This window comes from Schistocerca serialis, unplaced genomic scaffold, assembly GCF_023864345.2.
Source record: "Schistocerca serialis cubense isolate TAMUIC-IGC-003099 unplaced genomic scaffold, iqSchSeri2.2 HiC_scaffold_1257, whole genome shotgun sequence".
Classification (NCBI taxonomy): domain Eukaryota; kingdom Metazoa; phylum Arthropoda; class Insecta; order Orthoptera; family Acrididae; genus Schistocerca; species Schistocerca serialis.
In genome coordinates this window covers 1-26,464 of record NW_026047466.1, presented here as the reverse complement: position 1 = coordinate 26,464, position 26,464 = coordinate 1, and the positions used below count along the sequence as shown (strand labels likewise).

Sequence of the window (26,464 nt, the reverse complement as noted above, 5' to 3'; positions counted from 1 at the left end):
ACATCGCCAAGCATGACATTATACTACAAAATGCATACAAACCAATGTTCTGCCTATGCATTCAGAAAACCTCTGAGGCCAGTAGAATACTTGTCATAGGTTGTAGAACATCCCTTTCATTCAGTGTACTGCCATGTGTTAGATGCTGCTCGAGATAGCTCCGCTCCTTGCAGGAAGGTTTAAGAAATGAATGCCTTCTGTGAGGTTCGAACTCACGACCCCTGGTTTACGAGACCAGTGCTCTACCACTGAGCTAAGAAGGCGGCATCTTAGCGTTTGTGAGCTATCCCCAAATTGTTACTTCATCATACTGAATCTTGCAGCCCTCGACCAGATATCGGATTTGGCACACAGCTGCTGCTGGGGGTGTCCACATTGCCGTTTTCCAAATCTCTTGAATGTTTCGCCCTTACGATCGACGACGAGCGTCGGCCCACCAAAAGTTTGCGGTCTGCACAATCCTGACCTAGTGCACAGCTTGTGGGATAGCGTGGCTCGACTGCGAAATGCGCCTTTCGGCTCCTCTCTCTGGCTACAGTGCGCTGTTGTCCACAGTGGCACTGGCGTTGCCCATGGGGCTTCATGTAAGGCGACTGCACGTCGCTCGGCCAACAGCGGCCTACTGCAGACCGACACTTAAGACACACCAAATACAAATCGACATCGAGAGACAGGCCCTGTCATATGGCACTCGCGACGTATATGCTGAAATTGAATGTAAAGAATACGTCTTTTGTAGCGGGCGTCCCTCTACTGCAGTGTCACACATGACGAATAAAAAGGAAAACAGCAGAACGTCTGTGTAGGGCCATGTTTTTACCTACAGTGTCACTTGGCTGAATGTGTATAAGGCTCTGTGGCATCACTCAAACGCAGCCAAATTGTCACACTAGCTGTGTATCTCTAACAAAGTTGACGTACGTCCTCACCTCGGTGCCGGTTAGAACGATTTCGCCCCCGGGTGGGCTCGAACCACCAACCTTTCGGTTAACAGCCGAACGCGCTAGCCGATTGCGCCACGGAGGCCTTGACTTTGGCTCCCTTGTGCTCTGTATATCAACGCAATTCGTATACCTTCTGCAGCAATCTCGCAGAATGGTAGCATTTGCTTACGCCTCTTCACATGGATAACGTGCATGCACACTGTAGCGAGGCTCGTAAACGAATGACATCGCCAAGCATGACATTATACTACAAAATGCATACAAACCAATGTTCTGCCTATGCATTCAGAAAACCTCTGAGGCCAGTAGAATACTTGTCATAGGTTGTAGAACATCCCTTTCATTCAGTGTACTGCCATGTGTTAGATGCTGCTCGAGATAGCTCCGCTCCTTGCAGGAAGGTTTAAGAAATGAATGCCTTCTGTGAGGTTCGAACTCACGACCCCTGGTTTACGAGACCAGTGCTCTACCACTGAGCTAAGAAGGCGGCATCTTAGCGTTTGTGAGCTATCCCCAAATTGTTACTTCATCATACTGAATCTTGCAGCCCTCGACCAGATATCGGATTTGGCACACAGCTGCTGCTGGGGGTGTCCACATTGCCGTTTTCCAAATCTCTTGAATGTTTCGCCCTTACGATCGACGACGAGCGTCGGCCCACCAAAAGTTTGCGGTCTGCACAATCCTGACCTAGTGCACAGCTTGTGGGATAGCGTGGCTCGACTGCGAAATGCGCCTTTCGGCTCCTCTCTCTGGCTACAGTGCGCTGTTGTCCACAGTGGCACTGGCGTTGCCCATGGGGCTTCATGTAAGGCGACTGCACGTCGCTCGGCCAACAGCGGCCTACTGCAGACCGACACTTAAGACACACCAAATACAAATCGACATCGAGAGACAGGCCCTGTCATATGGCACTCGCGACGTATATGCTGAAATTGAATGTAAAGAATACGTCTTTTGTAGCGGGCGTCCCTCTACTGCAGTGTCACACATGACGAATAAAAAGGAAAACAGCAGAACGTCTGTGTAGGGCCATGTTTTTACCTACAGTGTCACTTGGCTGAATGTGTATAAGGCTCTGTGGCATCACTCAAACGCAGCCAAATTGTCACACTAGCTGTGTATCTCTAACAAAGTTGACGTACGTCCTCACCTCGGTGCCGGTTAGAACGATTTCGCCCCCGGGTGGGCTCGAACCACCAACCTTTCGGTTAACAGCCGAACGCGCTAGCCGATTGCGCCACGGAGGCCTTGACTTTGGCTCCCTTGTGCTCTGTATATCAACGCAATTCGTATACCTTCTGCAGCAATCTCGCAGAATGGTAGCATTTGCTTACGCCTCTTCAAATGGATAACGTGCATGCACACTGTAGCGAGGCTCGTAAACGAATGACATCGCCAAGCATGACATTATACTACAAAATGCATACAAACCAATGTTCTGCCTATGCATTCAGAAAACCTCTGAGGCCAGTAGAATACTTGTCATAGGTTGTAGAACATCCCTTTCATTCAGTGTACTGCCATGTGTTAGATGCTGCTCGAGATAGCTCCGCTCCTTGCAGGAAGGTTTAAGAAATGAATGCCTTCTGTGAGGTTCGAACTCACGACCCCTGGTTTACGAGACCAGTGCTCTACCACTGAGCTAAGAAGGCGGCATCTTAGCGTTTGTGAGCTATCCCCAAATTGTTACTTCATCATACTGAATCTTGCAGCCCTCGACCAGATATCGGATTTGGCACACAGCTGCTGCTGGGGGTGTCCACATTGCCGTTTTCCAAATCTCTTGAATGTTTCGCCCTTACGATCGACGACGAGCGTCGGCCCACCAAAAGTTTGCGGTCTGCACAATCCTGACCTAGTGCACAGCTTGTGGGATAGCGTGGCTCGACTGCGAAATGCGCCTTTCGGCTCCTCTCTCTGGCTACAGTGCGCTGTTGTCCACAGTGGCACTGGCGTTGCCCATGGGGCTTCATGTAAGGCGACTGCACGTCGCTCGGCCAACAGCGGCCTACTGCAGACCGACACTTAAGACACACCAAATACAAATCGACATCGAGAGACAGGCCCTGTCATATGGCACTCGCGACGTATATGCTGAAATTGAATGTAAAGAATACGTCTTTTGTAGCGGGCGTCCCTCTACTGCAGTGTCACACATGACGAATAAAAAGGAAAACAGCAGAACGTCTGTGTAGGGCCATGTTTTTACCTACAGTGTCACTTGGCTGAATGTGTATAAGGCTCTGTGGCATCACTCAAACGCAGCCAAATTGTCACACTAGCTGTGTATCTCTAACAAAGTTGACGTACGTCCTCACCTCGGTGCCGGTTAGAACGATTTCGCCCCCGGGTGGGCTCGAACCACCAACCTTTCGGTTAACAGCCGAACGCGCTAGCCGATTGCGCCACGGAGGCCTTGACTTTGGCTCCCTTGTGCTCTGTATATCAACGCAATTCGTATACCTTCTGCAGCAATCTCGCAGAATGGTAGCATTTGCTTACGCCTCTTCACATGGATAACGTGCATGCACACTGTAGCGAGGCTCGTAAACGAATGACATCGCCAAGCATGACATTATACTACAAAATGCATACAAACCAATGTTCTGCCTATGCATTCAGAAAACCTCTGAGGCCAGTAGAATACTTGTCATAGGTTGTAGAACATCCCTTTCATTCAGTGTACTGCCATGTGTTAGATGCTGCTCGAGATAGCTCCGCTCCTTGCAGGAAGGTTTAAGAAATGAATGCCTTCTGTGAGGTTCGAACTCACGACCCCTGGTTTACGAGACCAGTGCTCTACCACTGAGCTAAGAAGGCGGCATCTTAGCGTTTGTGAGCTATCCCCAAATTGTTACTTCATCATACTGAATCTTGCAGCCCTCGACCAGATATCGGATTTGGCACACAGCTGCTGCTGGGGGTGTCCACATTGCCGTTTTCCAAATCTCTTGAATGTTTCGCCCTTACGATCGACGACGAGCGTCGGCCCACCAAAAGTTTGCGGTCTGCACAATCCTGACCTAGTGCACAGCTTGTGGGATAGCGTGGCTCGACTGCGAAATGCGCCTTTCGGCTCCTCTCTCTGGCTACAGTGCGCTGTTGTCCACAGTGGCACTGGCGTTGCCCATGGGGCTTCATGTAAGGCGACTGCACGTCGCTCGGCCAACAGCGGCCTACTGCAGACCGACACTTAAGACACACCAAATACAAATCGACATCGAGAGACAGGCCCTGTCATATGGCACTCGCGACGTATATGCTGAAATTGAATGTAAAGAATACGTCTTTTGTAGCGGGCGTCCCTCTACTGCAGTGTCACACATGACGAATAAAAAGGAAAACAGCAGAACGTCTGTGTAGGGCCATGTTTTTACCTACAGTGTCACTTGGCTGAATGTGTATAAGGCTCTGTGGCATCACTCAAACGCAGCCAAATTGTCACACTAGCTGTGTATCTCTAACAAAGTTGACGTACGTCCTCACCTCGGTGCCGGTTAGAACGATTTCGCCCCCGGGTGGGCTCGAACCACCAACCTTTCGGTTAACAGCCGAACGCGCTAGCCGATTGCGCCACGGAGGCCTTGACTTTGGCTCCCTTGTGCTCTGTATATCAACGCAATTCGTATACCTTCTGCAGCAATCTCGCAGAATGGTAGCATTTGCTTACGCCTCTTCACATGGATAACGTGCATGCACACTGTAGCGAGGCTCGTAAACGAATGACATCGCCAAGCATGACATTATACTACAAAATGCATACAAACCAATGTTCTGCCTATGCATTCAGAAAACCTCTGAGGCCAGTAGAATACTTGTCATAGGTTGTAGAACATCCCTTTCATTCAGTGTACTGCCATGTGTTAGATGCTGCTCGAGATAGCTCCGCTCCTTGCAGGAAGGTTTAAGAAATGAATGCCTTCTGTGAGGTTCGAACTCACGACCCCTGGTTTACGAGACCAGTGCTCTACCACTGAGCTAAGAAGGCGGCATCTTAGCGTTTGTGAGCTATCCCCAAATTGTTACTTCATCATACTGAATCTTGCAGCCCTCGACCAGATATCGGATTTGGCACACAGCTGCTGCTGGGGGTGTCCACATTGCCGTTTTCCAAATCTCTTGAATGTTTCGCCCTTACGATCGACGACGAGCGTCGGCCCACCAAAAGTTTGCGGTCTGCACAATCCTAACCTAGTGCACAGCTTGTGGGATAGCGTGGCTCGACTGCGAAATGCGCCTTTCGGCTCCTCTCTCTGGCTACAGTGCGCTGTTGTCCACAGTGGCACTGGCGTTGCCCATGGGGCTTCATGTAAGGCGACTGCACGTCGCTCGGCCAACAGCGGCCTACTGCAGACCGACACTTAAGACACACCAAATACAAATCGACATCGAGAGACAGGCCCTGTCATATGGCACTCGCGACGTGTATGCTGAAATTGAATGTAAAGAATACGTCTTTTGTAGCGGGCGTCCCTCTACTGCAGTGTCACACATGACGAATATAAAGGAAAACAGCAGAACGTCTGTGTAGGGCCATGTTTTTACCTACAGTGTCACTTGGCTGAATGTGTATAAGGCTCTGTGGCATCACTCAAACGCAGCCAAATTGTCACACTAGCTGTGTATCTCTAACAAAGTTGACGTACGTCCTCACCTCGGTGCCGGTTAGAACGATTTCGCCCCCGGGTGGGCTCGAACCACCAACCTTTCGGTTAACAGCCGAACGCGCTAGCCGATTGCGCCACGGAGGCCTTGACTTTGGCTCCCTTGTGCTCTGTATATCAACGCAATTCGTATACCTTCTGCAGCAATCTCGCAGAATGGTAGCATTTGCTTACGCCTCTTCACATGGATAACGTGCATGCACACTGTAGCGAGGCTCGTAAACGAATGACATCGCCAAGCATGACATTATACTACAAAATGCATACAAACCAATGTTCTGCCTATGCATTCAGAAAACCTCTGAGGCCAGTAGAATACTTGTCATAGGTTGTAGAACATCCCTTTCATTCAGTGTACTGCCATGTGTTAGATGCTGCTCGAGATAGCTCCGCTCCTTGCAGGAAGGTTTAAGAAATGAATGCCTTCTGTGAGGTTCGAACTCACGACCCCTGGTTTACGAGACCAGTGCTCTTCCACTGAGCTAAGAAGGCGGCATCTTAGCGTTTGTGAGCTATCCCCAAATTGTTACTTCATCATACTGAATCTTGCAGCCCTCGACCAGATATCGGATTTGGCACACAGCTGCTGCTGGGGGTGTCCACATTGCCGTTTTCCAAATCTCTTGAATGTTTCGCCCTTACGATCGACGACGAGCGTCGGCCCACCAAAAGTTTGCGGTCTGCACAATCCTGACCTAGTGCACAGCTTGTGGGATAGCGTGGCTCGACTGCGAAATGCGCCTTTCGGCTCCTCTCTCTGGCTACAGTGCGCTGTTGTCCACAGTGGCACTGGCGTTGCCCATGGGGCTTCATGTAAGGCGACTGCACGTCGCTCGGCCAACAGCGGCCTACTGCAGACCGACACTTAAGACACACCAAATACAAATCGACATCGAGAGACAGGCCCTGTCATATGGCACTCGCGACGTGTATGCTGAAATTGAATGTAAAGAATACGTCTTTTGTAGCGGGCGTCCCTCTACTGCAGTGTCACACATGACGAATAAAAAGGAAAACAGCAGAACGTCTGTGTAGGGCCATGTTTTTACCTACAGTGTCACTTGGCAGAATGTGTATAAGGCTCTGTGGCATCACTCAAACGCAGCCAAATTGTCACACTAGCTGTGTATCTCTAACAAAGTTGACGTACGTCCTCACCTCGGTGCCGGTTAGAACGATTTCGCCCCCGGGTGGGCTCGAACCACCAACCTTTCGGTTAACAGCCGAACGCGCTAGCCGATTGCGCCACGGAGGCCTTGACTTTGGCTCCCTTGTGCCCTGTATATCAACGCGAGTGGTAGCATTTGCTTACGCCTCTTCACATGGATAACGTGCATGCACACTGTAGCGAGGCTCGTAAACGAATGACATCGCCAAGCATGACATTATACTACAAAATGCATACAAACCAATGTTCTGCCTATGCATTCAGAAAACCTCTGAGGCCAGTAGAATACTTGTCATAGGTTGTAGAACATCCCTTTCATTCAGTGTACTGCCATGTGTTAGATGCTGCTCGAGATAGCTCCGCTCCTTGCAGGAAGGTTTAAGAAATGAATGCCTTCTGTGAGGTTCGAACTCACGACCCCTGGTTTACGAGACCAGTGCTCTACCACTGAGCTAAGAAGGCGGCATCTTAGCGTTTGTGAGCTATCCCCAAATTGTTACTTCATCATACTGAATCTTGCAGCCCTCGACCAGATATCGGATTTGGCACACAGCTGCTGCTGGGGGTGTCCACATTGCCGTTTTCCAAATCTCTTGAATGTTTCGCCCTTACGATCGACGACGAGCGTCGGCCCACCATAAGTTTGCGGTCTGCACAATCCTGACCTAGTGCACAGCTTGTGGGATAGCGTGGCTCGACTGCGAAATGCGCCTTTCGGCTCCTCTCTCTGGCTACAGTGCGCTGTTGTCCACAGTGGCACTGGCGTTGCCCATGGGGCTTCATGTAAGGCGACTGCACGTCGCTCGGCCAACAGCGGCCTACTGCAGACCGACACTTAAGACACACCAAATACAAATCGACATCGAGAGACAGGCCCTGTCATATGGCACTCGCGACGTATATGCTGAAATTGAATGTAAAGAATACGTCTTTTGTAGCGGGCGTCCCTCTACTGCAGTGTCACACATGACGAATAAAAAGGAAAACAGCAGAACGTCTGTGTAGGGCCATGTTTTTACCTACAGTGTCACCTGGCTGAATGTGTATAAGGCTCTGTGGCATCACGTCGCTCGGCCAACAGCGGCCTACTGCAGACCGACACTTAAGACACACCAAATACAAATCGACATCGAGAGACAGGCCCTGTCATATGGCACTCGCGACGTATATGCTGAAATTGAATGTAAAGAATACGTCTTTTGTAGCGGGCGTCCCTCTACTGCAGTGTCACACATGACGAATAAAAAGGAAAACAGCAGAACGTCTGTGTAGGGCCATGTTTATACCTACAGTGTCACTTGGCTGAATGTGTATAAGGCTCTGTGGCATCACTCAAACGCAGCCAAATTGTCACACTAGCTGTGTATCTCTAACAAAGTTGACGTACGTCCTCACCTCGGTGCCGGTTAGAACGATTTCGCCCCCGGGTCGGCTCGAACCACCAACCTTTCGGTTAACAGCCGAACGCGCTAGCCGATTGCGCCACGGAGGCCTTGACTTTGGCTCCCTTGTGCTCTGTATATCAACGCAATTCGTATACCTTCTGCAGCAATCTCGCAGAATGGTAGCATTTGCTTACGCCTCTTCACATGGATAACGTGCATGCACACTGTAGCGAGGCTCGTAAACGAATGACATCGCCAAGCATGACATTATACTACAAAATGCATACAAACCAATGTTCTGCCTATGCATTCAGAAAACCTCTGAGGCCAGTAGAATACTTGTCATAGGTTGTAGAACATCCCTTTCATTCAGTGTACTGCCATGTGTTAGATGCTGCTCGAGATAGCTCCGCTCCTTGCAGGAAGGTTTAAGAAATGAATGCCTTCTGTGAGGTTCGAACTCACGACCCCTGGTTTACGAGACCAGTGCTCTACCACTGAGCTAAGAAGGCGGCATCTTAGCGTTTGTGAGCTATCCCCAAATTGTTACTTCATCATACTGAATCTTGCAGCCCTCGACCAGATATCGGATTTGGCACACAGCTGCTGCTGGGGGTGTCCACATTGCCGTTTTCCAAATCTCTTGAATGTTTCGCCCTTACGATCGACGACGAGCGTCGGCCCACCAAAAGTTTGCGGTCTGCACAATCCTGACCTAGTGCACAGCTTGTGGGATAGCGTGGCTCGACTGCGAAATGCGCCTTTCGGCTCCTCTCTCTGGCTACAGTGCGCTGTTGTCCACAGTGGCACTGGCGTTGCCCATGGGGCTTCATGTAAGGCGACTGCACGTCGCTCGGCCAACAGCGGCCTACTGCAGACCGACACTTAAGACACACCAAATACAAATCGACATCGAGAGACAGGCCCTGTCATATGGCACTCGCGACGTATATGCTGAAATTGAATGTAAAGAATACGTCTTTTGTAGCGGGCGTCCCTCTACTGCAGTGTCACACATGACGAATAAAAAGGAAAACAGCAGAACGTCTGTGTAGGGCCATGTTTTTACCTACAGTGTCACTTGGCTGAATGTGTATAAGGCTCTGTGGCATCACGTCGCTCGGCCAACAGCGGCCTACTGCAGACCGACACTTAAGACACACCAAATACAAATCGACATCGAGAGACAGGCCCTGTCATATGGCACTCGCGACGTATATGCTGAAATTGAATGTAAAGAATACGTCTTTTGTAGCGGGCGTCCCTCTACTGCAGTGTCACACATGACGAATAAAAAGGAAAACAGCAGAACGTCTGTGTAGGGCCATGTTTTTACCTACAGTGTCACTTGGCTGAATGTGTATAAGGCTCTGTAGCATCACGTCGCTCGGCCAACAGCGGCCTACTGCAGACCGACACTTAAGACACACCAAATACAAATCGACATCGAGAGACAGGCCCTGTCATATGGCACTCGCGACGTATATGCTGAAATTGAATGTAAAGAATACGTCTTTTGTAGCGGGCGTCCCTCTACTGCAGTGTCACACATGACGAATAAAAAGGAAAACAGCAGAACGTCTGTGTAGGGCCATGTTTTTACCTACAGTGTCACTTGGCAGAATGTGTATAAGGCTCTGTGGCATCACTCAAACGCAGCCAAATTGTCACACTAGCTGTGTATCTCTAACAAAGTTGACGTACGTCCTCACCTCGGTGCCGGTTAGAACGATTTCGCCCCCGGGTGGGCTCGAACCACCAACCTTTCGGTTAACAGCCGAACGCGCTAGCCGATTGCGCCACGGAGGCCTTGACTTTGGCTCCCTTGTGCCCTGTATATCAACGCGAGTGGTAGCATTTGCTTACGCCTCTTCACATGGATAACGTGCATGCACACTGTAGCGAGGCTCGTAAACGAATGACATCGCCAAGCATGACATTATACTACAAAATGCATACAAACCAATGTTCTGCCTATGCATTCAGAAAACCTCTGAGGCCAGTAGAATACTTGTCATAGGTTGTAGAACATCCCTTTCATTCAGTGTACTGCCATGTGTTAGATGCTGCTCGAGATAGCTCCGCTCCTTGCAGGAAGGTTTAAGAAATGAATGCCTTCTGTGAGGTTCGAACTCACGACCCCTGGTTTACGAGACCAGTGCTCTACCACTGAGCTAAGAAGGCGGCATCTTAGCGTTTGTGAGCTATCCCCAAATTGTTACTTCATCATACTGAATCTTGCAGCCCTCGACCAGATATCGGATTTGGCACACAGCTGCTGCTGGGGGTGTCCACATTGCCGTTTTCCAAATCTCTTGAATGTTTCGCCCTTACGATCGACGACGAGCGTCGGCCCACCATAAGTTTGCGGTCTGCACAATCCTGACCTAGTGCACAGCTTGTGGGATAGCGTGGCTCGACTGCGAAATGCGCCTTTCGGCTCCTCTCTCTGGCTACAGTGCGCTGTTGTCCACAGTGGCACTGGCGTTGCCCATGGGGCTTCATGTAAGGCGACTGCACGTCGCTCGGCCAACAGCGGCCTACTGCAGACCGACACTTAAGACACACCAAATACAAATCGACATCGAGAGACAGGCCCTGTCATATGGCACTCGCGACGTATATGCTGAAATTGAATGTAAAGAATACGTCTTTTGTAGCGGGCGTCCCTCTACTGCAGTGTCACACATGACGAATAAAAAGGAAAACAGCAGAACGTCTGTGTAGGGCCATGTTTTTACCTACAGTGTCACCTGGCTGAATGTGTATAAGGCTCTGTGGCATCACGTCGCTCGGCCAACAGCGGCCTACTGCAGACCGACACTTAAGACACACCAAATACAAATCGACATCGAGAGACAGGCCCTGTCATATGGCACTCGCGACGTATATGCTGAAATTGAATGTAAAGAATACGTCTTTTGTAGCGGGCGTCCCTCTACTGCAGTGTCACACATGACGAATAAAAAGGAAAACAGCAGAACGTCTGTGTAGGGCCATGTTTATACCTACAGTGTCACTTGGCTGAATGTGTATAAGGCTCTGTGGCATCACTCAAACGCAGCCAAATTGTCACACTAGCTGTGTATCTCTAACAAAGTTGACGTACGTCCTCACCTCGGTGCCGGTTAGAACGATTTCGCCCCCGGGTCGGCTCGAACCACCAACCTTTCGGTTAACAGCCGAACGCGCTAGCCGATTGCGCCACGGAGGCCTTGACTTTGGCTCCCTTGTGCTCTGTATATCAACGCAATTCGTATACCTTCTGCAGCAATCTCGCAGAATGGTAGCATTTGCTTACGCCTCTTCACATGGATAACGTGCATGCACACTGTAGCGAGGCTCGTAAACGAATGACATCGCCAAGCATGACATTATACTACAAAATGCATACAAACCAATGTTCTGCCTATGCATTCAGAAAACCTCTGAGGCCAGTAGAATACTTGTCATAGGTTGTAGAACATCCCTTTCATTCAGTGTACTGCCATGTGTTAGATGCTGCTCGAGATAGCTCCGCTCCTTGCAGGAAGGTTTAAGAAATGAATGCCTTCTGTGAGGTTCGAACTCACGACCCCTGGTTTACGAGACCAGTGCTCTACCACTGAGCTAAGAAGGCGGCATCTTAGCGTTTGTGAGCTATCCCCAAATTGTTACTTCATCATACTGAATCTTGCAGCCCTCGACCAGATATCGGATTTGGCACACAGCTGCTGCTGGGGGTGTCCACATTGCCGTTTTCCAAATCTCTTGAATGTTTCGCCCTTACGATCGACGACGAGCGTCGGCCCACCAAAAGTTTGCGGTCTGCACAATCCTGACCTAGTGCACAGCTTGTGGGATAGCGTGGCTCGACTGCGAAATGCGCCTTTCGGCTCCTCTCTCTGGCTACAGTGCGCTGTTGTCCACAGTGGCACTGGCGTTGCCCATGGGGCTTCATGTAAGGCGACTGCACGTCGCTCGGCCAACAGCGGCCTACTGCAGACCGACACTTAAGACACACCAAATACAAATCGACATCGAGAGACAGGCCCTGTCATATGGCACTCGCGACGTATATGCTGAAATTGAATGTAAAGAATACGTCTTTTGTAGCGGGCGTCCCTCTACTGCAGTGTCACACATGACGAATAAAAAGGAAAACAGCAGAACGTCTGTGTAGGGCCATGTTTTTACCTACAGTGTCACTTGGCTGAATGTGTATAAGGCTCTGTGGCATCACGTCGCTCGGCCAACAGCGGCCTACTGCAGACCGACACTTAAGACACACCAAATACAAATCGACATCGAGAGACAGGCCCTGTCATATGGCACTCGCGACGTATATGCTGAAATTGAATGTAAAGAATACGTCTTTCGTAGCGGGCGTCCCTCTACTGCAGTGTCACACATGACGAATAAAAAGGAAAACAGCAGAACGTCTGTGTAGGGCCATGTTTTTACCTACAGTGTCACTTGGCTGAATGTGTATAAGGCTCTGTAGCATCACGTCGCTCGGCCAACAGCGGCCTACTGCAGACCGACACTTAAGACACACCAAATACAAATCGACATCGAGAGACAGGCCCTGTCATATGGCACTCGCGACGTATATGCTGAAATTGAATGTAAAGAATACGTCTTTTGTAGCGGGCGTCCCTCTACTGCAGTGTCACACATGACGAATAAAAAGGAAAACAGCAGAACGTCTGTGTAGGGCCATGTTTTTACCTACAGTGTCACTTGGCTGAATGTGTATAAGGCTCTGTGGCATCACTCAAACGCAGCCAAATTGTCACACTAGCTGTGTATCTCTAACAAAGTTGACGTACGTCCTCACCTCGGTGCCGGTTAGAACGATTTCGCCCCCGGGTCGGCTCGAACCACCAACCTTTCGGTTAACAGCCGAACGCGCTATCCGATTGCGCCACGGAGGCCTTGACTTTGGCTCCCTTGTGCTCTGTATATCAACGCAATTCGTATACCTTCTGCAGCAATCTCGCAGAATGGTAGCATTTGCTTACGCCTCTTCACATGGATAACGTGCATGCACACTGTAGCGAGGCTCGTAAACGAATGACATCGCCAAGCATGACATTATACTACAAAATGCATACAAACCAATGTTCTGCCTATGCATTCAGAAAACCTCTGAGGCCAGTAGAATACTTGTCATAGGTTGTAGAACATCCCTTTCATTCAGTGTACTGCCATGTGTTAGATGCTGCTCGAGATAGCTCCGCTCCTTGCAGGAAGGTTTAAGAAATGAATGCCTTCTGTGAGGTTCGAACTCACGACCCCTGGTTTACGAGACCAGTGCTCTACCACTGAGCTAAGAAGGCGGCATCTTAGCGTTTGTGAGCTATCCCCAAATTGTTACTTCATCATACTGAATCTTGCAGCCCTCGACCAGATATCGGATTTGGCACACAGCTGCTGCTGGGGGTGTCCACATTGCCGTTTTCCAAATCTCTTGAATGTTTCGCCCTTACGATCGACGACGAGCGTCGGCCCACCAAAAGTTTGCGGTCTGCACAATCCTGACCTAGTGCACAGCTTGTGGGATAGCGTGGCTCGACTGCGAAATGCGCCTTTCGGCTCCTCTCTCTGGCTACAGTGCGCTGTTGTCCACAGTGGCACTGGCGTTGCCCATGGGGCTTCATGTAAGGCGACTGCACGTCGCTCGGCCAACAGCGGCCTACTGCAGACCGACACTTAAGACACACCAAATACAAATCGACATCGAGAGACAGGCCCTGTCATATGGCACTCGCGACGTGTATGCTGAAATTGAATGTAAAGAATACGTCTTTTGTAGCGGGCGTCCCTCTACTGCAGTGTCACACATGACGAATAAAAAGGAAAACAGCAGAACGTCTGTGTAGGGCCATGTTTTTACCTACAGTGTCACTTGGCTGAATGTGTATAAGGCTCTGTGGCATCACTCAAACGCAGCCAAATTGTCACACTAGCTGTGTATCTCTAACAAAGTTGACGTACGTCCTCACCTCGGTGCCGGTTAGAACGATTTCGCCCCCGGGTGGGCTTGAACCACCAACCTTTCGGTTAACAGCCGAACGCGCTAGCCGATTGCGCCACGGAGGCCTTGACTTTGGCTCCCTTGTGCTCTGTATATCAACGCAATTCGTATACCTTCTGCAGCAATCTCGCAGAATGGTAGCATTTGCTTACGCCTCTTCACATGGATAACGTGCATGCACACTGTAGCGAGGCTCGTAAACGAATGACATCGCCAAGCATGACATTATACTACAAAATGCATACAAACCAATGTTCTGCCTATGCATTCAGAAAACCTCTGAGGCCAGTAGAATACTTGTCATAGGTTGTAGAACATCCCTTTCATTCAGTGTACTGCCATGTGTTAGATGCTGCTCGAGATAGCTCCGCTCCTTGCAGGAAGGTTTAAGAAATGAATGCCTTCTGTGAGGTTCGAACTCACGACCCCTGGTTTACGAGACCAGTGCTCTACCACTGAGCTAAGAAGGCGGCATCTTAGCGTTTGTGAGCTATCCCCAAATTGTTACTTCATCATACTGAATCTTGCAGCCCTCGACCAGATATCGGATTTGGCACACAGCTGCTGCTGGGGGTGTCCACATTGCCGTTTTCCAAATCTCTTGAATGTTTCGCCCTTACGATCGACGACGAGCGTCGGCCCACCAAAAGTTTGCGGTCTGCACAATCCTGACCTAGTGCACAGCTTGTGGGATAGCGTGGCTCGACTGCGAAATGCGCCTTTCGGCTCCTCTCTCTGGCTACAGTGCGCTGTTGTCCACAGTGGCACTGGCGTTGCCCATGGGGCTTCATGTAAGGCGACTGCACGTCGCTCGGCCAACAGCGGCCTACTGCAGACCGACACTTAAGACACACCAAATACAAATCGACATCGAGAGACAGGCCCTGTCATATGGCACTCGCGACGTATATGCTGAAATTGAATGTAAAGAATACGTCTTTTGTAGCGGGCGTCCCTCTACTGCAGTGTCACACATGACGAATAAAAAGGAAAACAGCAGAACGTCTGTGTAGGGCCATGTTTTTACCTACAGTGTCACTTGGCTGAATGTGTATAAGGCTCTGTGGCATCACTCAAACGCAGCCAAATTGTCACACTAGCTGTGTATCTCTAACAAAGTTGACGTACGTCCTCACCTCGGTGCCGGTTAGAACGATTTCGCCCCCGGGTCGGCTCGAACCACCAACCTTTCGGTTAACAGCCGAACGCGCTAGCCGATTGCGCCACGGAGGCCTTGACTTTGGCTCCCTTGTGCTCTGTATATCAACGCAATTCGTATACCTTCTGCAGCAATCTCGCAGAATGGTAGCATTTGCTTACGCCTCTTCACATGGATAACGTGCATGCACACTGTAGCGAGGCTCGTAAACGAATGACATCGCCAAGCATGACATTATACTACAAAATGCATACAAACCAATGTTCTGCCTATGCATTCAGAAAACCTCTGAGGCCAGTAGAATACTTGTCATAGGTTGTAGAACATCCCTTTCATTCAGTGTACTGCCATGTGTTAGATGCTGCTCGAGATAGCTCCGCTCCTTGCAGGAAGGTTTAAGAAATGAATGCCTTCTGTGAGGTTCGAACTCACGACCCCTGGTTTACGAGACCAGTGCTCTACCACTGAGCTAAGAAGGCGGCATCTTAGCGTTTGTGAGCTATCCCCAAATTGTTACTTCATCATACTGAATCTTGCAGCCCTCGACCAGATATCGGATTTGGCACACAGCTGCTGCTGGGGGTGTCCACATTGCCGTTTTCCAAATCTCTTGAATGTTTCGCCCTTACGATCGACGACGAGCGTCGGCCCACCAAAAGTTTGCGGTCTGCACAATCCTGACCTAGTGCACAGCTTGTGGGATAGCGTGGCTCGACTGCGAAATGCGCCTTTCGGCTCCTCTCTCTGGCTACAGTGCGCTGTTGTCCACAGTGGCACTGGCGTTGCCCATGGGGCTTCATGTAAGGCGACTGCACGTCGCTCGGCCAACAGCGGCCTACTGCAGACCGACACTTAAGACACACCAAATACAAATCGACATCGAGAGACAGGCCCTGTCATATGGCACTCGCGACGTATATGCTGAAATTGAATGTAAAGAATACGTCTTTTGTAGCGGGCGTCCCTCTACTGCAGTGTCACACATGACGAATAAAAAGGAAAACAGCAGAACGTCTGTGTAGGGCCATGTTTTTACCTACAGTGTCACTTGGCTGAATGTGTATAAGGCTCTGTGGCATCACTCAAACGCAGCCAAATTGTCACACTAGCTGTGTATCTCTAACAAAGTTGACGTACGTCCTCACCTCGGTGCCGGTTAGAACGATTTCGCCCCCGGGTGGGCTCGAACCACCAACCTTTCGGTTAACAGCCGAACGCGCTAGCCGATTGCGCCACGGAGGCCTTGACTTTGGCTCCCTTGTGCTCTGTATATCAACGCAATTCGTATACCTTCTGCAGCAATCTCGCAGAATGGTAGCATTTGCTTACGCCTCTTCACATGGATAACGTGCATGCACACTGTAGCGAGGCTCGTAAACGAATGACATCGCCAAGCATGACATTATACTACAAAATGCATACAAACCAATGTTCTGCCTATGCATTCAGAAAACCTCTGAGGCCAGTAGAATACTTGTCATAGGTTGTAGAACATCCCTTTCATTCAGTGTACTGCCATGTGTTAGATGCTGCTCGAGATAGCTCCGCTCCTTGCAGGAAGGTTTAAGAAATGAATGCCTTCTGTGAGGTTCGAACTCACGACCCCTGGTTTACGAGACCAGTGCTCTACCACTGAGCTAAGAAGGCGGCATCTTAGCGTTTGTGAGCTATCCCCAAATTGTTACTTCATCATACTGAATCTTGCAGCCCTCGACCAGATATCGGATTTGGCACACAGCTGCTGCTGGGGGTGTCCACATTGCCGTTTTCCAAATCTCTTGAATGTTTCGCCCTTACGATCGACGACGAGCGTCGGCCCACCAAAAGTTTGCGGTCTGCACAATCCTGACCTAGTGCACAGCTTGTGGGATAGCGTGGCTCGACTGCGAAATGCGCCTTTCGGCTCCTCTCTCTGGCTACAGTGCGCTGTTGTCCACAGTGGCACTGGCGTTGCCCATGGGGCTTCATGTAAGGCGACTGCACGTCGCTCGGCCAACAGCGGCCTACTGCAGACCGACACTTAAGACACACCAAATACAAATCGACATCGAGAGACAGGCCCTGTCATATGGCACTCGCGACGTATATGCTGAAATTGAATGTAAAGAATACGTCTTTTGTAGCGGGCGTCCCTCTACTGCAGTGTCACACATGACGAATAAAAAGGAAAACAGCAGAACGTCTGTGTAGGGCCATGTTTTTACCTACAGTGTCACTTGGCTGAATGTGTATAAGGCTCTGTGGCATCACTCAAACGCAGCCAAATTGTCACACTAGCTGTGTATCTCTAACAAAGTTGGCGTACGTCCTCACCTCGGTGCCGGTTAGAACGATTTCGCCCCCGGGTCGGCTCGAACCACCAACCTTTCGGTTAACAGCCGAACGCGCTAGCCGATTGCGCCACGGAGGCCTTGACTTTGGCTCCCTTGTGCTCTGTATATCAACGCAATTCGTATACCTTCTGCAGCAATCTCGCAGAATGGTAGCATTTGCTTACGCCTCTTCACATGGATAACGTGCATGCACACTGTAGCGAGGCTCGTAAACGAATGACATCGCCAAGCATGACATTATACTACAAAATGCATACAAACCAATGTTCTGCCTATGCATTCAGAAAACCTCTGAGGCCAGTAGAATACTTGTCATAGGTTGTAGAACATCCCTTTCATTCAGTGTACTGCCATGTGTTAGATGCTGCTCGAGATAGCTCCGCTCCTTGCAGGAAGGTTTAAGAAATGAATGCCTTCTGTGAGGTTCGAACTCACGACCCCTGGTTTACGAGACCAGTGCTCTACCACTGAGCTAAGAAGGCGGCATCTTAGCGTTTGTGAGCTATCCCCAAATTGTTACTTCATCATACTGAATCTTGCAGCCCTCGACCAGATATCGGATTTGGCACACAGCTGCTGCTGGGGGTGTCCACATTGCCGTTTTCCAAATCTCTTGAATGTTTCGCCCTTACGATCGACGACGAGCGTCGGCCCACCAAAAGTTTGCGGTCTGCACAATCCTGACCTAGTGCACAGCTTGTGGGATAGCGTGGCTCGACTGCGAAATGCGCCTTTCGGCTCCTCTCTCTGGCTACAGTGCGCTGTTGTCCACAGTGGCACTGGCGTTGCCCATGGGGCTTCATGTAAGGCGACTGCACGTCGCTCGGCCAACAGCGGCCTACTGCAGACCGACACTTAAGACACACCAAATACAAATCGACATCGAGAGACAGGCCCTGTCATATGGCACTCGCGACGTGTATGCTGAAATTGAATGTAAAGAATACGTCTTTTGTAGCGGGCGTCCCTCTACTGCAGTGTCACACATGACGAATAAAAAGGAAAACAGCAGAACGTCTGTGTAGGGCCATGTTTTTACCTACAGTGTCACTTGGCTGAATGTGTATAAGGCTCTGTGGCATCACTCAAACGCAGCCAAATTGTCACACTAGCTGTGTATCTCTAACAAAGTTGACGTACGTCCTCACCTCGGTGCCGGTTAGAACGATTTCGCCCCCGGGTCGGCTCGAACCACCAACCTTTCGGTTAACAGCCGAACGCGCTAGCCGATTGCGCCACGGAGGCCTTGACTTTGGCTCCCTTGTGCTCTGTATATCAACGCAATTCGTATACCTTCTGCAGCAATCTCGCAGAATGGTAGCATTTGCTTACGCCTCTTCACATGGATAACGTGCATGCACACTGTAGCGAGGCTCGTAAACGAATGACATCGCCAAGCATGACATTATACTACAAAATGCATACAAACCAATGTTCTGCCTATGCATTCAGAAAACCTCTGAGGCCAGTAGAATACTTGTCATAGGTTGTAGAACATCCCTTTCATTCAGTGTACTGCCATGTGTTAGATGCTGCTCGAGATAGCTCCGCTCCTTGCAGGAAGGTTTAAGAAATGAATGCCTTCTGTGAGGTTCGAACTCACGACCCCTGGTTTACGAGACCAGTGCTCTACCACTGAGCTAAGAAGGCGGCATCTTAGCGTTTGTGAGCTATCCCCAAATTGTTACTTCATCATACTGAATCTTGCAGCCCTCGACCAGATATCGGATTTGGCACACAGCTGCTGCTGGGGGTGTCCACATTGCCGTTTTCCAAATCTCTTGAATGTTTCGCCCTTACGATCGACGACGAGCGTCGGCCCACCAAAAGTTTGCGGTCTGCACAATCCTGACCTAGTGCACAGCTTGTGGGATAGCGTGGCTCGACTGCGAAATGCGCCTTTCGGCTCCTCTCTCTGGCTACAGTGCGCTGTTGTCCACAGTGGCACTGGCGTTGCCCATGGGGCTTCATGTAAGGCGACTGCACGTCGCTCGGCCAACAGCGGCCTACTGCAGACCGACACTTAAGACACACCAAATACAAATCGACATCGAGAGACAGGCCCTGTCATATGGCACTCGCGACGTATATGCTGAAATTGAATGTAAAGAATACGTCTTTTGTAGCGGGCGTCCCTCTACTGCAGTGTCACACATGACGAATAAAAAGGAAAACAGCAGAACGTCTGTGTAGGGCCATGTTTTTACCTACAGTGTCACTTGGCTGAATGTGTATAAGGCTCTGTGGCATCACTCAAACGCAGCCAAATTGTCACACTAGCTGTGTATCTCTAACAAAGTTGGCGTACGTCCTCACCTCGGTGCCGGTTAGAACGATTTCGCCCCCGGGTCGGCTCGAACCACCAACCTTTCGGTTAACAGCCGAACGCGCTAGCCGATTGCGCCACGGAGGCCTTGACTTTGGCTCCCTTGTGCTCTGTATATCAACGCAATTCGTATACCTTCTGCAGCAATCTCGCAGAATGGTAGCATTTGCTTACGCCTCTTCACATGGATAACGTGCATGCACACTGTAGCGAGGCTCGTAAACGAATGACATCGCCAAGCATGACATTATACTACAAAATGCATACAAACCAATGTTCTGCCTATGCATTCAGAAAACCTCTGAGGCCAGTAGAATACTTGTCATAGGTTGTAGAACATCCCTTTCATTCAGTGTACTGCCATGTGTTAGATGCTGCTCGAGATAGCTCCGCTCCTTGCAGGAAGGTTTAAGAAATGAATGCCTTCTGTGAGGTTCGAACTCACGACCCCTGGTTTACGAGACCAGTGCTCTACCACTGAGCTAAGAAGGCGGCATCTTAGCGTTTGTGAGCTATCCCCAAATTGTTACTTCATCATACTGAATCTTGCAGCCCTCGACCAGATATCGGATTTGGCACACAGCTGCTGCTGGGGGTGTCCACATTGCCGTTTTCCAAATCTCTTGAATGTTTCGCCCTTACGATCGACGACGAGCGTCGGCCCACCAAAAGTTTGCGTTCTGCACAATCCTGACCTAGTGCACAGCTTGTGGGATAGCGTGGCTCGACTGCGAAATGCGCCTTTCGGCTCCTCTCTCTGGCTACAGTGCGCTGTTGTCCACAGTGGCACTGGCGTTGCCCATGGGGCTTCATGTAAGGCGACTGCACGTCGCTCGGCCAACAGCGGCCTACTGCAGACCGACACTTAAGACACACCAAATACAAATCGACATCGAGAGACAGGCCCTGTCATATGGCACTCGCGACGTGTATGCTGAAATTGAATGTAAAGAATACGTCTTTTGTAGCGGGCGTCCCTCTACTGCAGTGTCACACATGACGAATAAAAAGGAAAACAGCAGAACGTCTGTGTAGGGCCATGTTTTTACCTACAGTGTCACTTGGCTGAATGTGTATAAGGCTCTGTGGCATCACTCAAACGCAGCCAAATTGTCACACTAGCTGTGTATCTCTAACAAAGTTGACGTACGTCCTCACCTCGGTGCCGGTTAGAACGATTTCGCCCCCGGGTCGGCTCGAACCACCAACCTTTCGGTTAACAGCCGAACGCGCTAGCCGATTGCGCCACGGAGGCCTTGACTTTGGCTCCCTTGTGCTCTGTATATCAACGCAATTCGTATACCTTCTGCAGCAATCTCGCAGAATGGTAGCATTTGCTTACGCCTCTTCACATGGATAACGTGCATGCACACTGTAGCGAGGCTCGTAAACGAATGACATCGCCAAGCATGACATTATACTACAAAATGCATACAAACCAATGTTCTGCCTATGCATTCAGAAAACCTCTGAGGCCAGTAGAATACTTGTCATAGGTTGTAGAACATCCCTTTCATTCAGTGTACTGCCATGTGTTAGATGCTGCTCGAGATAGCTCCGCTCCTTGCAGGAAGGTTTAAGAAATGAATGCCTTCTGTGAGGTTCGAACTCACGACCCCTGGTTTACGAGACCAGTGCTCTACCACTGAGCTAAGAAGGCGGCATCTTAGCGTTTGTGAGCTATCCCCAAATTGTTACTTCATCATACTGAATCTTGCAGCCCTCGACCAGATATCGGATTTGGCACACAGCTGCTGCTGGGGGTGTCCACATTGCCGTTTTCCAAATCTCTTGAATGTTTCGCCCTTACGATCGACGACGAGCGTCGGCCCACCAAAAGTTTGCGGTCTGCACAATCCTGACCTAGTGCACAGCTTGTGGGATAGCGTGGCTCGACTGCGAAATGCGCCTTTCGGCTCCTCTCTCTGGCTACAGTGCGCTGTTGTCCACAGTGGCACTGGCGTTGCCCATGGGGCTTCATGTAAGGCGACTGCACGTCGCTCGGCCAACAGCGGCCTACTGCAGACCGACACTTAAGACACACCAAATACAAATCGACATCGAGAGACAGGCCCTGTCATATGGCACTCGCGACGTATATGCTGAAATTGAATGTAAAGAATACGTCTTTTGTAGCGGGCGTCCCTCTACTGCAGTGTCACACATGACGAATAAAAAGGAAAACAGCAGAACGTCTGTGTAGGGCCATGTTTTTACCTACAGTGTCACTTGGCTGAATGTGTATAAGGCTCTGTGGCATCACTCAAACGCAGCCAAATTGTCACACTAGCTGTGTATCTCTAACAAAGTTGGCGTACGTCCTCACCTCGGTGCCGGTTAGAACGATTTCGCCCCCGGGTCGGCTCGAACCACCAACCTTTCGGTTAACAGCCGAACGCGCTAGCCGATTGCGCCACGGAGGCCTTGACTTTGGCTCCCTTGTGCTCTGTATATCAACGCAATTCGTATACCTTCTGCAGCAATCTCGCAGAATGGTAGCATTTGCTTACGCCTCTTCACATGGATAACGTGCATGCACACTGTAGCGAGGCTCGTAAACGAATGACATCGCCAAGCATGACATTATACTACAAAATGCATACAAACCAATGTTCTGCCTATGCATTCAGAAAACCTCTGAGGCCAGTAGAATACTTGTCATAGGTTGTAGAACATCCCTTTCATTCAGTGTACTGCCATGTGTTAGATGCTGCTCGAGATAGCTCCGCTCCTTGCAGGAAGGTTTAAGAAATGAATGCCTTCTGTGAGGTTCGAACTCACGACCCCTGGTTTACGAGACCAGTGCTCTACCACTGAGCTAAGAAGGCGGCATCTTAGCGTTTGTGAGCTACCCCCAAATTGTTACTTCATCATACTGAATCTTGCAGCCCTCGACCAGATATCGGATTTGGCACACAGCTGCTGCTGGGGGTGTCCACATTGCCGTTTTCCAAATCTCTTGAATGTTTCGCCCTTACGATCGACGACGAGCGTCGGCCCACCAAAAGTTTGCGGTCTGCACAATCCTGACCTAGTGCACAGCTTGTGGGATAGCGTGGCTCGACTGCGAAATGCGCCTTTCGGCTCCTCTCTCTGGCTACAGTGCGCTGTTGTCCACAGTGGCACTGGCGTTGCCCATGGGGCTTCATGTAAGGCGACTGCACGTCGCTCGGCCAACAGCGGCCTACTGCAGACCGACACTTAAGACACACCAAATACAAATCGACATCGAGAGACAGGCCCTGTCATATGGCACTCGCGACGTGTATGCTGAAATTGAATGTAAAGAATACGTCTTTTGTAGCGGGCGTCCCTCTACTGCAGTGTCACACATGACGAATAAAAAGGAAAACAGCAGAACGTCTGTGTAGGGCCATGTTTTTACCTACAGTGTCACTTGGCTGAATGTGTATAAGGCTCTGTGGCATCACTCAAACGCAGCCAAATTGTCACACTAGCTGTGTATCTCTAACAAAGTTGACGTACGTCCTCACCTCGGTGCCGGTTAGAACGATTTCGCCCCCGGGTCGGCTCGAACCACCAACCTTTCGGTTAACAGCCGAACGCGCTAGCCGATTGCGCCACGGAGGCCTTGACTTTGGCTCCCTTGTGCTCTGTATATCAACGCAATTCGTATACCTTCTGCAGCAATCTCGCAGAATGGTAGCATTTGCTTACGCCTCTTCACATGGATAACGTGCATGCACACTGTAGCGAGGCTCGTAAACGAATGACATCGCCAAGCATGACATTATACTACAAAATGCATACAAACCAATGTTCTGCCTATGCATTCAGAAAACCTCTGAGGCCAGTAGAATACTTGTCATAGGTTGTAGAACATCCCTTTCATTCAGTGTACTGCCATGTGTTAGATGCTGCTCGAGATAGCTCCGCTCCTTGCAGGAAGGTTTAAGAAATGAATGCCTTCTGTGAGGTTCGAACTCACGACCCCTGGTTTACGAGACCAGTGCTCTACCACTGAGCTAAGAAGGCGGCATCTTAGCGTTTGTGAGCTACCCCCAAATTGTTACTTCATCATACTGAATCTTGCAGCCCTCGACCAGATATCGGATTTGGCACACAGCTGCTGCTGGGGGTGTCCACATTGCCGTTTTCCAAATCTCTTGAATGTTTCGCCCTTACGATCGACGACGAGCGTCGGCCCACCAAAAGTTTGCGGTCTGCACAATCCTGACCTAGTGCACAGCTTGTGGGATAGCGTGGCTCGACTGCGAAATGCGCCTTTCGGCTCCTCTCTCTGGCTACAGTGCGCTGTTGTCCACAGTGGCACTGGCGTTGCCCATGGGGGCTTCATGTAAGGCGACTGCACGTCGCTCGGCCAACAGCGGCCTACTGCAGACCGACACTTAAGACACACCAAATACAAATCGACATCGAGAGACAGGCCCTGTCATATGGCACTCGCGACGTATATGCTGAAATTGAATGTAAAGAATACGTCTTTTGTAGCGGGCGTCCCTCTACTGCAGTGTCACACATGACGAATAAAAAGGAAAACAGCAGAACGTCTGTGTAGGGCCATGTTTTTACCTACAGTGTCACTTGGCTGAATGTGTATAAGGCTCTGTGGCATCACTCAAACGCAGCCAAATTGTCACACTAGCTGTGTATCTCTAACAAAGTTGACGTACGTCCTCACCTCGGTGCCGGTTAGAACGATTTCGCCCCCGGGTCGGCTCGAACCACCAACCTTTCGGTTAACAGCCGAACGCGCTAGCCGATTGCGCCACGGAGGCCTTGACTTTGGCTCCCTTGTGCTCTGTATATCAACGCAATTCGTATACCTTCTGCAGCAATCTCGCAGAATGGTAGCATTTGCTTACGCCTCTTCACATGGATAACGTGCATGCACACTGTAGCGAGGCTCGTAAACGAATGACATCGCCAAGCATGACATTATACTACAAAATGCATACAAACCAATGTTCTGCCTATGCATTCAGAAAACCTCTGAGGCCAGTAGAATACTTGTCATAGGTTGTAGAACATCCCTTTCATTCAGTGTACTGCCATGTGTTAGATGCTGCTCGAGATAGCTCCGCTCCTTGCAGGAAGGTTTAAGAAATGAATGCCTTCTGTGAGGTTCGAACTCACGACCCCTGGTTTACGAGACCAGTGCTCTACCACTGAGCTAAGAAGGCGGCATCTTAGCGTTTGTGAGCTATCCCCAAATTGTTACTTCATCATACTGAATCTTGCAGCCCTCGACCAGATATCGGATTTGGCACACAGCTGCTGCTGGGGGTGTCCACATTGCCGTTTTCCAAATCTCTTGAATGTTTCGCCCTTACGATCGACGACGAGCGTCGGCCCACCAAAAGTTTGCGGTCTGCACAATCCTGACCTAGTGCACAGCTTGTGGGATAGCGTGGCTCGACTGCGAAATGCGCCTTTCGGCTCCTCTCTCTGGCTACAGTGCGCTGTTGTCCACAGTGGCACTGGCGTTGCCCATGGGGCTTCATGTAAGGCGACTGCACGTCGCTCGGCCAACAGCGGCCTACTGCAGACCGACACTTAAGACACACCAAATACAAATCGACATCGAGAGACAGGCCCTGTCATATGGCACTCGCGACGTATATGCTGAAATTGAATGTAAAGAATACGTCTTTTGTAGCGGGCGTCCCTCTACTGCAGTGTCACACATGACGAATAAAAAGGAAAACAGCAGAACGTCTGTGTAGGGCCATGTTTTTACCTACAGTGTCACTTGGCTGAATGTGTATAAGGCTCTGTGGCATCACTCAAACGCAGCCAAATTGTCACACTAGCTGTGTATCTCTAACAAAGTTGGCGTACGTCCTCACCTCGGTGCCGGTTAGAACGATTTCGCCCCCGGGTCGGCTCGAACCACCAACCTTTCGGTTAACAGCCGAACGCGCTAGCCGATTGCGCCACGGAGGCCTTGACTTTGGCTCCCTTGTGCTCTGTATATCAACGCAATTCGTATACCTTCTGCAGCAATCTCGCAGAATGGTAGCATTTGCTTACGCCTCTTCACATGGATAACGTGCATGCACACTGTAGCGAGGCTCGTAAACGAATGACATCGCCAAGCATGACATTATACTACAAAATGCATACAAACCAATGTTCTGCCTATGCATTCAGAAAACCTCTGAGGCCAGTAGAATACTTGTCATAGGTTGTAGAACATCCCTTTCATTCAGTGTACTGCCATGTGTTAGATGCTGCTCGAGATAGCTCCGCTCCTTGCAGGAAGGTTTAAGAAATGAATGCCTTCTGTGAGGTTCGAACTCACGACCCCTGGTTTACGAGACCAGTGCTCTACCACTGAGCTAAGAAGGCGGCATCTTAGCGTTTGTGAGCTACCCCCAAATTGTTACTTCATCATACTGAATCTTGCAGCCCTCGACCAGATATCGGATTTGGCACACAGCTGCTGCTGGGGGTGTCCACATTGCCGTTTTCCAAATCT

General features: G+C 50.0%; 43 non-coding genes across 43 annotated transcripts; all 43 read right to left on the bottom strand.

The window, feature by feature from the left end:
• Positions 1–191: 191 nt before the first annotated feature.
• Positions 192–263, bottom strand: Trnat-cgu (transfer RNA threonine (anticodon CGU)). The gene has a single exon. It is a non-coding gene; the product is annotated as a tRNA-Thr (tRNA).
• A 689-nt stretch (positions 264–952) lies between these two features.
• Trnan-guu (transfer RNA asparagine (anticodon GUU)) lies at positions 953–1,026 on the bottom strand. Its single transcript has one exon. It is a non-coding gene; the product is annotated as a tRNA-Asn (tRNA).
• Positions 1,027–1,359: 333 nt separating this feature from the next.
• Trnat-cgu (transfer RNA threonine (anticodon CGU)) lies at positions 1,360–1,431 on the bottom strand. The gene has a single exon. It is a non-coding gene; the product is annotated as a tRNA-Thr (tRNA).
• Positions 1,432–2,120: 689 nt separating this feature from the next.
• Positions 2,121–2,194, bottom strand: Trnan-guu (transfer RNA asparagine (anticodon GUU)). The gene has a single exon. It is a non-coding gene; the product is annotated as a tRNA-Asn (tRNA).
• Positions 2,195–2,527: 333 nt separating this feature from the next.
• On the bottom strand, positions 2,528–2,599 carry Trnat-cgu (transfer RNA threonine (anticodon CGU)). The gene has a single exon. It is a non-coding gene; the product is annotated as a tRNA-Thr (tRNA).
• Positions 2,600–3,288: 689 nt separating this feature from the next.
• Trnan-guu (transfer RNA asparagine (anticodon GUU)) lies at positions 3,289–3,362 on the bottom strand. The gene has a single exon. It is a non-coding gene; the product is annotated as a tRNA-Asn (tRNA).
• A 333-nt stretch (positions 3,363–3,695) lies between these two features.
• Trnat-cgu (transfer RNA threonine (anticodon CGU)) lies at positions 3,696–3,767 on the bottom strand. Its single transcript has one exon. It is a non-coding gene; the product is annotated as a tRNA-Thr (tRNA).
• Positions 3,768–4,456: 689 nt separating this feature from the next.
• Trnan-guu (transfer RNA asparagine (anticodon GUU)) lies at positions 4,457–4,530 on the bottom strand. Its single transcript has one exon. It is a non-coding gene; the product is annotated as a tRNA-Asn (tRNA).
• A 333-nt stretch (positions 4,531–4,863) lies between these two features.
• Positions 4,864–4,935, bottom strand: Trnat-cgu (transfer RNA threonine (anticodon CGU)). The gene has a single exon. It is a non-coding gene; the product is annotated as a tRNA-Thr (tRNA).
• A 689-nt stretch (positions 4,936–5,624) lies between these two features.
• On the bottom strand, positions 5,625–5,698 carry Trnan-guu (transfer RNA asparagine (anticodon GUU)). The gene has a single exon. It is a non-coding gene; the product is annotated as a tRNA-Asn (tRNA).
• A 333-nt stretch (positions 5,699–6,031) lies between these two features.
• Trnat-cgu (transfer RNA threonine (anticodon CGU)) lies at positions 6,032–6,103 on the bottom strand. The gene has a single exon. It is a non-coding gene; the product is annotated as a tRNA-Thr (tRNA).
• A 689-nt stretch (positions 6,104–6,792) lies between these two features.
• Positions 6,793–6,866, bottom strand: Trnan-guu (transfer RNA asparagine (anticodon GUU)). The gene has a single exon. It is a non-coding gene; the product is annotated as a tRNA-Asn (tRNA).
• A 303-nt stretch (positions 6,867–7,169) lies between these two features.
• On the bottom strand, positions 7,170–7,241 carry Trnat-cgu (transfer RNA threonine (anticodon CGU)). Its single transcript has one exon. It is a non-coding gene; the product is annotated as a tRNA-Thr (tRNA).
• Positions 7,242–8,197: 956 nt separating this feature from the next.
• Trnan-guu (transfer RNA asparagine (anticodon GUU)) lies at positions 8,198–8,271 on the bottom strand. Its single transcript has one exon. It is a non-coding gene; the product is annotated as a tRNA-Asn (tRNA).
• Positions 8,272–8,604: 333 nt separating this feature from the next.
• Positions 8,605–8,676, bottom strand: Trnat-cgu (transfer RNA threonine (anticodon CGU)). Its single transcript has one exon. It is a non-coding gene; the product is annotated as a tRNA-Thr (tRNA).
• A 1,223-nt stretch (positions 8,677–9,899) lies between these two features.
• Positions 9,900–9,973, bottom strand: Trnan-guu (transfer RNA asparagine (anticodon GUU)). The gene has a single exon. It is a non-coding gene; the product is annotated as a tRNA-Asn (tRNA).
• A 303-nt stretch (positions 9,974–10,276) lies between these two features.
• Trnat-cgu (transfer RNA threonine (anticodon CGU)) lies at positions 10,277–10,348 on the bottom strand. Its single transcript has one exon. It is a non-coding gene; the product is annotated as a tRNA-Thr (tRNA).
• Positions 10,349–11,304: 956 nt separating this feature from the next.
• On the bottom strand, positions 11,305–11,378 carry Trnan-guu (transfer RNA asparagine (anticodon GUU)). Its single transcript has one exon. It is a non-coding gene; the product is annotated as a tRNA-Asn (tRNA).
• A 333-nt stretch (positions 11,379–11,711) lies between these two features.
• Positions 11,712–11,783, bottom strand: Trnat-cgu (transfer RNA threonine (anticodon CGU)). The gene has a single exon. It is a non-coding gene; the product is annotated as a tRNA-Thr (tRNA).
• A 1,223-nt stretch (positions 11,784–13,006) lies between these two features.
• Positions 13,007–13,080, bottom strand: Trnan-guu (transfer RNA asparagine (anticodon GUU)). Its single transcript has one exon. It is a non-coding gene; the product is annotated as a tRNA-Asn (tRNA).
• Positions 13,081–13,413: 333 nt separating this feature from the next.
• On the bottom strand, positions 13,414–13,485 carry Trnat-cgu (transfer RNA threonine (anticodon CGU)). Its single transcript has one exon. It is a non-coding gene; the product is annotated as a tRNA-Thr (tRNA).
• Positions 13,486–14,174: 689 nt separating this feature from the next.
• Positions 14,175–14,248, bottom strand: Trnan-guu (transfer RNA asparagine (anticodon GUU)). The gene has a single exon. It is a non-coding gene; the product is annotated as a tRNA-Asn (tRNA).
• A 333-nt stretch (positions 14,249–14,581) lies between these two features.
• Trnat-cgu (transfer RNA threonine (anticodon CGU)) lies at positions 14,582–14,653 on the bottom strand. Its single transcript has one exon. It is a non-coding gene; the product is annotated as a tRNA-Thr (tRNA).
• Positions 14,654–15,342: 689 nt separating this feature from the next.
• Trnan-guu (transfer RNA asparagine (anticodon GUU)) lies at positions 15,343–15,416 on the bottom strand. Its single transcript has one exon. It is a non-coding gene; the product is annotated as a tRNA-Asn (tRNA).
• Positions 15,417–15,749: 333 nt separating this feature from the next.
• On the bottom strand, positions 15,750–15,821 carry Trnat-cgu (transfer RNA threonine (anticodon CGU)). Its single transcript has one exon. It is a non-coding gene; the product is annotated as a tRNA-Thr (tRNA).
• A 689-nt stretch (positions 15,822–16,510) lies between these two features.
• On the bottom strand, positions 16,511–16,584 carry Trnan-guu (transfer RNA asparagine (anticodon GUU)). The gene has a single exon. It is a non-coding gene; the product is annotated as a tRNA-Asn (tRNA).
• Positions 16,585–16,917: 333 nt separating this feature from the next.
• On the bottom strand, positions 16,918–16,989 carry Trnat-cgu (transfer RNA threonine (anticodon CGU)). The gene has a single exon. It is a non-coding gene; the product is annotated as a tRNA-Thr (tRNA).
• Positions 16,990–17,678: 689 nt separating this feature from the next.
• Trnan-guu (transfer RNA asparagine (anticodon GUU)) lies at positions 17,679–17,752 on the bottom strand. The gene has a single exon. It is a non-coding gene; the product is annotated as a tRNA-Asn (tRNA).
• A 333-nt stretch (positions 17,753–18,085) lies between these two features.
• On the bottom strand, positions 18,086–18,157 carry Trnat-cgu (transfer RNA threonine (anticodon CGU)). The gene has a single exon. It is a non-coding gene; the product is annotated as a tRNA-Thr (tRNA).
• Positions 18,158–18,846: 689 nt separating this feature from the next.
• Positions 18,847–18,920, bottom strand: Trnan-guu (transfer RNA asparagine (anticodon GUU)). The gene has a single exon. It is a non-coding gene; the product is annotated as a tRNA-Asn (tRNA).
• Positions 18,921–19,253: 333 nt separating this feature from the next.
• Positions 19,254–19,325, bottom strand: Trnat-cgu (transfer RNA threonine (anticodon CGU)). Its single transcript has one exon. It is a non-coding gene; the product is annotated as a tRNA-Thr (tRNA).
• A 689-nt stretch (positions 19,326–20,014) lies between these two features.
• Trnan-guu (transfer RNA asparagine (anticodon GUU)) lies at positions 20,015–20,088 on the bottom strand. Its single transcript has one exon. It is a non-coding gene; the product is annotated as a tRNA-Asn (tRNA).
• Positions 20,089–20,421: 333 nt separating this feature from the next.
• Positions 20,422–20,493, bottom strand: Trnat-cgu (transfer RNA threonine (anticodon CGU)). Its single transcript has one exon. It is a non-coding gene; the product is annotated as a tRNA-Thr (tRNA).
• Positions 20,494–21,182: 689 nt separating this feature from the next.
• Trnan-guu (transfer RNA asparagine (anticodon GUU)) lies at positions 21,183–21,256 on the bottom strand. Its single transcript has one exon. It is a non-coding gene; the product is annotated as a tRNA-Asn (tRNA).
• A 333-nt stretch (positions 21,257–21,589) lies between these two features.
• On the bottom strand, positions 21,590–21,661 carry Trnat-cgu (transfer RNA threonine (anticodon CGU)). Its single transcript has one exon. It is a non-coding gene; the product is annotated as a tRNA-Thr (tRNA).
• Positions 21,662–22,350: 689 nt separating this feature from the next.
• Trnan-guu (transfer RNA asparagine (anticodon GUU)) lies at positions 22,351–22,424 on the bottom strand. Its single transcript has one exon. It is a non-coding gene; the product is annotated as a tRNA-Asn (tRNA).
• Positions 22,425–22,757: 333 nt separating this feature from the next.
• Positions 22,758–22,829, bottom strand: Trnat-cgu (transfer RNA threonine (anticodon CGU)). Its single transcript has one exon. It is a non-coding gene; the product is annotated as a tRNA-Thr (tRNA).
• A 689-nt stretch (positions 22,830–23,518) lies between these two features.
• Trnan-guu (transfer RNA asparagine (anticodon GUU)) lies at positions 23,519–23,592 on the bottom strand. Its single transcript has one exon. It is a non-coding gene; the product is annotated as a tRNA-Asn (tRNA).
• A 333-nt stretch (positions 23,593–23,925) lies between these two features.
• Positions 23,926–23,997, bottom strand: Trnat-cgu (transfer RNA threonine (anticodon CGU)). Its single transcript has one exon. It is a non-coding gene; the product is annotated as a tRNA-Thr (tRNA).
• Positions 23,998–24,687: 690 nt separating this feature from the next.
• On the bottom strand, positions 24,688–24,761 carry Trnan-guu (transfer RNA asparagine (anticodon GUU)). The gene has a single exon. It is a non-coding gene; the product is annotated as a tRNA-Asn (tRNA).
• Positions 24,762–25,094: 333 nt separating this feature from the next.
• Positions 25,095–25,166, bottom strand: Trnat-cgu (transfer RNA threonine (anticodon CGU)). The gene has a single exon. It is a non-coding gene; the product is annotated as a tRNA-Thr (tRNA).
• A 689-nt stretch (positions 25,167–25,855) lies between these two features.
• Positions 25,856–25,929, bottom strand: Trnan-guu (transfer RNA asparagine (anticodon GUU)). Its single transcript has one exon. It is a non-coding gene; the product is annotated as a tRNA-Asn (tRNA).
• A 333-nt stretch (positions 25,930–26,262) lies between these two features.
• Positions 26,263–26,334, bottom strand: Trnat-cgu (transfer RNA threonine (anticodon CGU)). The gene has a single exon. It is a non-coding gene; the product is annotated as a tRNA-Thr (tRNA).
• Between the last annotated feature and the right edge of the window lie 130 nt (positions 26,335–26,464).